At 55.3% G+C, this 12389-nt stretch overlaps 1 non-coding gene across 1 annotated transcript; it reads right to left on the reverse strand.

The window, feature by feature from the left end:
- Positions 1-8702: 8702 nt before the first annotated feature.
- Positions 8703-8774, reverse strand: trnae-uuc (transfer RNA glutamic acid (anticodon UUC)). Its single transcript has one exon. It is a non-coding gene; the product is annotated as a tRNA-Glu (tRNA).
- Between the last annotated feature and the right edge of the window lie 3615 nt (positions 8775-12389).

The raw sequence follows: 12389 nt of genomic DNA on the forward strand, positions 1-12389 counted from the left end.
ATGACGCCCCACAGATACTAACCTCCCCAAATCACACACACTAACTCCCCTCACACGCACACTAACCCCCATCACACACACACTAACCCACCCACACACTCTAACCCCCTCACAAATACTAAACCCCCCCACACACAAAAGACCCCACACACACTAACCCCCCAGACAGACTAACCCCCCACACAAACACTAACGCCCCCCACACACACTATCCCCCGAACACACGTTAACTCCCCCACACGCACTCAAACCCCTGACACACAATAACCACCCACACACACCAACCAACACACACACTAACGCCCCACACACGCACTAACCCTGACACATACACACACTATCCCCCTACCCACACACATTACCCCTCCCACCCACAAATTAACCCTCCCATACACACACGAACGCATACAGACATTAACCCCCCACAAATAAACTAACCCTCCCATACACACACTAAACCCCACACACACTGACCCTCCCTACACACACACACTAACCCCGCACATACACACAGACCCCCACCCACACACACTATCCACCCACACACACACTAACTCCCCGCCAACACACACTAACCCCCTCACACACACTAACAACTCACCAACACGCACACACTAACCCCCCCCATACACACACTAACCCCCCACACGCTCACACACACTAAACCCACCCCCAAGCACACTTACCCCTCCCCCAGGCACACTAACCCCTCTCACACATACTACCCCCACCCCACACACGCACACTATCGCCCTCACACACACACTAACAACACCCACACACACACACGCGCAGACTAATCCCCCCACATACACAATGACGCCCCACTGATACTAACCTCCCAAAATCAAACACACTAACTCCCCTCACACGCACACTAACCCCCATCACACACACACTAACCCACCCACACACACTGATCCCCTCACAAATACTAACTCCCCCCCACACACACAAAGACCCCACACACACACTAACCCCCCAGACAGTCTAACCCCCACACAAACTCTAACGCCCCCCACACACACTATCCCCCGAACACACGTTAACTCCCCCACACGCACTTAAACCCCTGACACACAATACCCTCCCCACACACACACCAACCAACACACACACACTAACGCCCCACACACGCACTAACCCTCACACATACACAGACTAACCCCCTACCCACACACATTACTCCTCCCACCCACAAATTAACATCCCCACACACACACGAACCCCATACAGACACTAACCCCCCACAAATACACTAAACCTCCCATACACATACTAAACCCCACACACACTAACCCTCCCACACACACACACTAACCCTCCACCAACACACACAATACCCGCTCAAAGACACACTAAGCCCCGCACACACACATTAACCACTCCAGACACAAACACTAACCTCCCTCACACACACACTAAAACCCCGACACACACTAACACCCCGCACACACACACTATCCCCCCCACACACACACACACTAACCGCCCCCCACACACACACACGCTAACCACACTCCCACAAACACTTACCCCACCCAGACATACTAACCCCCCGCACACTAACCAACCCCACACACACTGACGCCCCACAGACACTAACCTACCCACGCGCACACACTAATCCCCCTCACACACACACTAACACCCTCACACATTCACTAACCCCGTCGCGCACACACACACCCCTGACACACACAGTAACCTCCCCACACAAACTAACCCCCCCTCACACACACTAACCACCCCCTCACACACACACTAACCCCCCTCCCCCACACAATCACGCTAACCCCCCTCACACGCACACTAACCCCCTCAGACACGCACACTAACCCACCGACACACACACTGACGCATCACAGACACTAACCTCCCCAAAACACATACACTAGCCCCTCTCACACACACGCTACCCCTCCTCACAGACACTAATGCCCCCCACACACTCACCCCCTCACACACACTAATTCCCCCACACACGCTAACCCCCACCACACACACACTATCCCACCCACACACACTAACCCACCCCCCACACACACACTATCACACCCACACACACTAAACCCCCACACACTCACTGACCCCCTCCCCCCACACAATCACTAATCCGCCACCCCACACCCACTAACCCCCCACACACACTGACCCCCCCCACACACTGACCCACCCCCACACGAAATAACACCCGCATACATACACTAACACGCCCACACACACATTAACCACCCCCAAACACACACACTAACCCCTCAATACACACACTGACACCCCCAAAACACACATACTAACCACTCGCCCCACACACACACACTAACCGCCCCACATCACTACCCCCCACACACACTGACACCCCCCCACACACACTAACCACCCGCACACACACTAACCCCCACCAACACACACTAAACCCCCTCACACACACACTAACACCACACCAACACACACACACTAACCCCCCCCACACACTAACTCCCCACACACACTCACACACATTATCCCCACCCCCACAGACACTTACCACCCAGACACTCTACCCCCACACACTATCCTACACCACACATACTAACCCCCCTACACAAACCAGCCACCCCACACGCCGAGACCCTCCCCACACACAGTAACCCACCCAACGCACACACTGTACCCCCACCCACACATAACCTAACAACCACACCACACACACTAACAGCCTTCCCACACACACATTAAACGCATTTCCACACACACACTAACCAACCCCACCCCCGCACACGCACTCTCAGCCCTCACACCCACTTTAACCCCAACCTCCCCACACAAACACACACACTAACCCCCCCCACACACACACACACACAAACCCCACACACACTAACACCCACCGACCCATACATTAACCTCCGCCCCACAGACGCACTAACCCCCCCCCCCACACATCCACACTAACCCCATCACACATTAATCCACCCGCACACAAACAAATCCCTCACACACACTGACCCCACTACAAACACTATCCCCCTACACACACTAACCCCCACCCACACACAAACTCCCCACACACATTCATTAACCCCCATCCCACACACACACTAAAGCCCCCACACACACACCAACCCCCACACACACTAACGCCGCACACACGCACGAACACTCACACACACACACACAAACCCCCCCACCCACACGCATTCCCCCTCCCACCTACACACTAACATCCTCACACACACTAACACTATACAAACACGAAGCCCCCACAAACACACTAACCGTCCCTTATACTCACTAAACCCCACACACACATTAACCCTCCCACACACACACTAACACCCCACCAACACACACAATACCCGCTCAAGCACACACTAACCCCCGCACACACACTAACGACCCTCACACACACACTCACCCCCACACACACGCATTACCCCTCCCACCTACACACTAACATCCTCACACACACACGAACCCCATACAGACGCTAACCCCCCACAAATACACTAACCCTCCCATACACACACTAAACCCCACACACACTAACCACCCCAGACACAAACACTAACCCCCCACACACACTAACCCCCCCACACACTAACACCCCGCACACACACACTAACCCCCCCCACACACACACACACATTAACCCCCCACAGACACTCACACACGCTAACCCCTCTCCCACAAACACTTACCCCACCCAGACATACTAACCCCCCACACACTAACTAACCCCACACACACTGGCGCCCCACAGACACTAACCTACCCACGCGCACACACTAATCCCCCTCACACACACACTAACACCCTCACACATTCACTAACCCCCTCACACACACATACACACACACACCCCTTACACACACAGTAACCTCCCCACACACACTAACCCCCTCACACACACTAACTACCCCCTCTCACACACACACTAAACCCCCCCCCCACACACACGCACACTAATCCCCCCTCACACGCACACTAAACCCCCTCACACACGCACACTAACCCACCGACACACACACTGACGCATCGCAGACACTAACCTCCCAAAACACATACACTAACCCCCCTCACACACACGCTACCACTCCTCACAGACACTAATACCCCACACACTCTAACCCCCTAACACACACTAACTCTCCCACACACGCTAACCCCCACAACACACACATTAACCCACCCACACACACACTAACCCCTCCCACCCACACACACACACTGACCCCACCACACACACACACTGACCCCTCCCCACACATACTGACCCCCCCACACACACTAACACACCCACGCACACACTAAACCCCCACACACACTGACTCCCCCACACACTGACCCACCCCCAGACGAACTAACACCCGCACACATACACTAACACGCCCACAAACACCCTAACCCCCCCCCAAGCACACACACTAACGCCCCAATACACACACTGACACCCCCAACACACACATACTAACCAGCCGCCCCACACACACACTAACCGCCCCACACACACTACCCCCCACACACACTGACAACCCCACACACACTAACCACCCACACACACACTTACCCCCCCACCAACACACACTAACCCCCCTCACACCCACACACACACATTGACCCCCCCACACACGCTTACCCCTCCCCACACGCACTAACCCCCGCACACACACTAATCACACACACACACCCTGTCCCCTCCCCACACACACTAATCCCCGCACACACACTAACCACCCTCACACACACTCAGACCCCACAACACACACACACTAGCCACCCCAGACCCACACACTAACCCCCCTCACACACACTAACCCCCCACACACACGCTAACACGCCTCACACACACTAGCCCCCCCACACACACACACTAACCCCCACGCACACTACACACGCTAACCCCACCCCCACAAAGACTTACCCCACCCAGACGTACTAACCCCCCACAAACTAAACAATCCCACACACACTGGCGCACCACAGACACTAACCTAGCCACACGCACACACTAATCCCCCTCACACACACATTAATCCCCTCACACACACACCCAACCCCTCACACACACGCCCTCACACACACACTAACCACCCCCCGCACACACGCATACTAACCCCCTCACATGCACACTAACCCCACTCACACACGCACACTAACCCAACCCCCAAACACTGACGCCCCACAGGCACTAACCACCCCAAAACATACACACGAATATCCACACAAACTAACCCCCTGACACACACTAAGACACCCACACATTCACAAACCACCCACCCACACACTAACACCCCACACACACACTAACCCCTCACACATGCTAACCCCACACACACACACTAACCCCCCTCCACACACACACACACACACACACACACACACACTAACCCACCCACACACACACACACTAACGCCCACCCACCCCCACACACACACTGCCCCCCCACACACAGACAGACCCCTCCCCCACACAAACATTAATCCGCCACCCCACACACACAGACCCGCCACACACACACTAACACCCGCACACATACACTAACCCCCCCCCCCAAACACACACACACTAACCCCCCAAAACACACAGTCACCCCCGCAGCACACATATACTAACCACGCGCCCCCCGCACACACACCATCCGCCCCACACAGACTAAGAACTCGAATACAAACACAGTAACCCACCCCACACACACTAACCCGTCCCCACACACACTAACACCCCCGCACACACAGTAACCCATCCCCACACACACTAACCACACCCCACACACACACTAGCTCTTCCCCACACACTAACCCATCCCCACTCACAATAGCCCCCACCACACACACTAACCCATCCCCACACACACTAACCCATTCCCACACACACTAACACCGCGCCCACACACACTAAACCTCCCACACACACTAACCCATCCCCACACACACTAACTCCACCCCCGCCCCACACTACCCCCCACACATGAACTAACCCATTCCCAAACACACTAACCCCACACACACAGTGTAAACTATCCCCACACACACTAACCCATCCCCACACACACTAACCCCCCCCACACACTACCCCCCCACACACACTAACCCATACCCACAAACCAAACCATCTCCACTCACACTAACACCCACACACAATAACCCATCCCCACTCACACTAACACCCCCCACACACGCTAATCCATCCCCCCACACACTAACCCATCCCCACACACAGTAACCCATCCCCACACACCATAACCCACACCCCCACACACACACTAACCCATCCCCACACACACTAACCCATCCTCACACAAACTAACCCATGCCCACACACACTAGCACCTCCTACACACACACTAACTCATCCACACACACTAAGCACCCTCCACACGCTCACTAACCCATCCCCACACACTAACCCATCCCCACTCAAACTAAACCCCCCCCACACACGCTAACCAATGCCAACACACACTGACCCATCCCCGCACACTCTAACACCCCGCCAACACACACTAAACCTCCCACACACACTAACCTATCCCCACACACACTAACCCCTCCCACACTACACCGACCCATAAACTAACCCATTCCCACACACTAACCCCGCCCTCCCACACACTAACCCATCCCCACTCACACTAACACCCCCACACAGACTAAACCGTCCCCACTCACACTAACCCCCCACACATACACTAACCCATCCCCACACACACTAACCCATCCCCACTCACACGAACCCCCACCCCACACACACGAACCCATCCCCACACACACTAACCCATCCCCACACACAGTAACACCCCGACGCACACTAACCCATCCCCACAAACACTAACCCATCCCCACTCACACTAACCAGCCCACACACCCTAACCCATCCCCACACACCCTAATCGCCCCCACATACACTAACCCATCCCCACTCACACGAACCCCCCCATACGCACTAACCCATCCCCACTAACACTAACCCCCCCACAAACACTATCCCATCCCCACACACACTAACCCGCCCCACACACACACTAACCCATCCCCACACAGACTCACCCCCTACACACACACAGTAACCCATCCCCACGCACAATAAACAATCCCCACACACACTAACACCCCGCACACACACACTAGGCCTCCCACACACACTAACGCATCCCCACACACACTAACACCCCCTCACACACTAACCCATCCCCACACACGTTAACCACTCCACACACACTAACCCATCCCCAACACACACTAACCCCTCCCCACACACACTAACCCATCCCCACACACACTAACACCCCCCAAACACACTAACCCATCCCCACGCACACTAAATCCCCCACCCACACACTAACCCCCCCCCCACACACACTAACCCGCCCCACACACACACTAACCCATCCCCACACAGACTCACCCCCTACACACACACAGTAACCCATCCCCACGCACAATAAACAATCCCCACACACACTAACACCCCGCACACACACACTAGGCCTCCCACACACACTAACGCATCCCCACACACACTAACACCCCCTCACACACTAACCCATCCCCACACACGTTAACCACTCCACACACACTAACCCATCCCCAACACACACTAACCCCTCCCCACACACACTAACCCATCCCCACACACACTAACACCCCCCAAACACACTAACCCATCCCCACGCACACTAAATCCCCCACCCACACACTAACCCCCCCCCCACACACACTAACCCATCCCTACAAACACTAACCCCCCACACACACACTAACCCATCCCCACACACACTAACCCATCCCCACACACACTAGCCCCCCACACACACTAACCATCCCCCACACACACTAAACCATCCCCACACGCGAACCCATTCCCACACACACTAACCCATCCCCACATATACTAACCCCCTCCCCACACACAAACCACCTCACACAAACTAACCCCCCACACACACTAACCCATCCCCACACACACTAACCCCACACACAGACACTAGCCCCACACACACTATAAATCCCCCACACACACTAACCCATCCCGAAACACACGAACCCATTCCCACACAGACTAACCATCCCCACACACACTAACCCCCTCCACACACAGTAACCACCCCACAAACACTAACCCCCTCCACAAACTAACCCATCCCCACACACACTAACCCCTCCCCACACAAACTAACCCATCCCCACACACACTAACCCCCCCACACGCACACTAAACCCCCCGCAAAAACTGACCCATCCCCAAACACAATAACCCACCCCCAACTTACACTAACACATCCCCACACACACTAACCCCCCCACACACACACTAACGCGCCCACAAAAACTGACCCATCCCCAAACACAATAACCCCCCCAACTTACACTAACACATACCCATAGAACATAGAACATACAGGGCAGAAGGAGGCCATTCGGCCCATCGAGTCTGCACCGACCCACTTAAGTCCTCACTTCCACCCTATCCCCATAACCCAATAACCCCTCCTAACCTTTTTGGTCACTAAGGGCAATTTATCATGGCCAATCCACCTAACCTGCACGTCTTTGGACTGTGGGAGGAAACCGGAGCACCCGGAGGAAACCCACGCACACACGGGGAGAACGTGCAGACTCCGCACAGACAGTGACCCAGCAGGGAATCGAACCTGGGACCCTGGCGCTGTGAAGCCACAGTGCTATCCACTTGTGCTACCGTGCTGCCCAATAATTCATCATTCCCTGACCGGGAATCGAACCCGGGCCGCGGCGGTGAAAACGCCGAATCCTAACCACTGGACCACCAGGGAAACCCACACACACTAACCCCCCCACACACATACTTACCCACCTCAACACACACTAACACATCCCCACATTCACTAAACCCCACACACACACTACCCCACCCCCACACACACTAACCCATCCCCACACACACTAACCGCCCTCAGACACTCTCGCCCCCACCCCCCCACACACTAACCCCCCACACACGCTAACCCATCCCCACACACAGTAACGCCACACGCACACTAACCCCCACACACACTGACCCCCCACACACACTAACGCCCCCACACACACACTAACGCCCCCACACACACACTAACCCATCCACACACACTAACCATCCCCACACACACTAAACCCCCACAATCACTGACCCATCCTCACACACACTACCCACCCAACACACAATAGCCCATCCCTGCACACACTAGCCCATCCCCACACACAGTAACCCTCACACACACACTAACCCCCCACACACACTAACCCATCCCCAAACACACTAACCACCCCCCCCACACGCACACACTAACCCCCTTAAAAAACTGACCAATCCCCAAACACAATAACATCCCCCAACTTACACTAATCCATCCCCACACACTCACCCCACACACGCACACTAAGCCCCCCACACACACAACACCCCCACACACACTATCCGCCCCCACACACACTAACCCCCCACACACATACTAACCCATTCCCCACATACAGCCTATCCCCACACACTAACTCTTCCACACACACTAACCCATCCCCACTCACAGTAACGCCACACGAACACTAACCCCCCCCCAAACACTAAGCCATCCCCACACACACTAACACCGCGCCCACACACACTAAATCTCCCACACACACTAACACATCCCCACACACACTAACTCCACCCCCCCACACTACCCACCACACATGAACTAACCCATTCCCAAACACACGAACCCCCCACACACAGTGTAAACTATCCCCACACACACTAACCCATCCCCACGCACACTAACCCCCCCACACACACACTAACCCCCACACACTAACACCCCACACACATTAATGCCCCCGTCACACACTAACCCTCCACACACTCACAGTAACCCCCCACACACACGAAGCCCCAACACACACCAATCCCCCTACACACACTAACTCCCCACACACACTAACCCCCCACACACACCAACACCCCCCACATACACTGACCCATCCCCACACACACTAACCCCCAACACACACACTAACACCCCCAAACACACCAGGCCCCCAATGCACACTAACCACCCCACACACACTAACCGCCCCCATACATTAACCCCCACGCACACTATCTCCCCCCACACACACTAACCAACCTCCCCACAAACTCTAACCCACCACGCACACACTATCCCCCTCACACACTAACCACCCACACAAACACTAACGCCACACACACACTAAGCCCCCGCACACACTAACTCCCCTGCACACACTGACCCCCCCAACACACTAACCTCCCCCACACACACTAACCTCCCACACACACTAACCCCCCACACACACTAACACCTCACACACACAAACCCTCCCACATACACTAACTTCCCCACACACTCTTACCCCCCAAACACACTAACCCCCTCACACACACTAACCTCCCACGCACACTCACCCATCCCCACACACACTAACCCCCCCACATACTAACCCGCTCCACACGCACACTAACCCCTCACACACACACGAACCCCCCACACACACTAACCCCCCCACACACACTAACCGCCACCCCACACACTAACCCTCCCCACACACACTAACCCCTCCACACACACTAACCGCCCCACACACACTAACCCACCCCACACACACTAACCCCTCACACACACTAACCCCCCCACACACACTAGCCCCCCACAAATACTGACCAAACCCCACACACAGTAATCCCCACACACACATTAACTCCTCCCACACACATTAAAACCCCCACACACACTAACCCCTCCACACACACTAACTCCCCCGCACACACTAACCCTCCCAAATCACTAACCTATCCCCACAAACACTAACGCCCTCCCACACACACTTGCTCCCACACACACACTAACCCCCCACACACAAACCCCTCGCACACACTAACCCCCCCACACACTAACCCTCCCCCACACAGTACACCCCCACACACACTAACCTCCCCAGACACAAACTAACCTCCCCACACACACACACTAACCCCCACCACACACACTAACACCCCCACACACATTATGCCCCCACACACACTAAACCCCCCCACACACTCACCCCACACACACACTAACCCCCCCACACACACACTAAACCCGCCACACACACTGACCCATCCGCACACAAACTAACCTCCCCACATACACGAACCCCTCCACACACACTAACACCCCGCATACACTAATGCCCCGTCACACTCTAACCCCCCACACACTCACAGTAACCCCCCACACACACTAACCCCCCACTCACACCAATCCCCCCCACACACACACTAACTCCCCACACACACACTAACACCCCTCCACACACACACTAACCCCCCCCACATACACTGACCCATCCCCACACACACTAAACCCCCACACACACATTAACACCCCCACACACACCAAGCCCCCCATACACACTAACCCCCACATACTGACTAACCCCCACACACACTCTAACCCCCCCCCACACATACTAACCCCCCCACACAAACTGGCCCCACACACACTAACCACCCCACACACACTAACCACCCCACACACACTAACACCCCCCCACACACACTAACCCACCCCACACACTAACACCCCCACGCTCACTACCCCCCCTCACACACACACTAACACATCTCCTCACAAACTCTAACCCACCACACACACACTAACCCCCTCACACACTAACCCGCCAACACACTAATCCCCCACACACACACTAACCCCCCACACACACTAACCCCCCACACACATTAACTCCGCACACACACTAACCCTCCAATATACACTAACTTCCCCACATACTCAAACGCCCCACACACACACTAACCCCCTCACACACACTTACCCCCCACGCACACTCACCCATCCCCCACACACTAACCCCCCCCACACACTAACCCATCCACACACACTAACCATCCCCACACACACTAAACCCCCACAATCACTGACCCATCCTCACACACACTACCCACCCAACACACAATAGCCCATCCCTGCACACACTAGCCCATCCCCACACACAGTAACCCTCACACACACACTAACCCCCCACACACACTAACCCATCCCCAAACACACTAACCACCCCCCCCACACGCACACACTAACCCCCTTAAAAAACTGACCAATCCCCAAACACAATAACATCCCCCAACTTACACTAATCCATCCCCACACACTCACCCCACACACGCACACTAAGCCCCCCACACACACAACACCCCCACACACACTATCCGCCCCCACACACACTAACCCCCCACACACATACTAACCCATCCCCCACATACAGCCTATCCCCACACACTAACTCTTCCACACACACTAACCCATCCCCACTCACAGTAACGCCACACGAACACTAACCCCCCCCCCCAAACACTAAGCCATCCCCACACACACTAACACCGCGCC

Source organism: Scyliorhinus torazame, chromosome 20 (genome assembly GCF_047496885.1).
Source record: "Scyliorhinus torazame isolate Kashiwa2021f chromosome 20, sScyTor2.1, whole genome shotgun sequence".
NCBI classification, from domain to species: domain Eukaryota; kingdom Metazoa; phylum Chordata; class Chondrichthyes; order Carcharhiniformes; family Scyliorhinidae; genus Scyliorhinus; species Scyliorhinus torazame.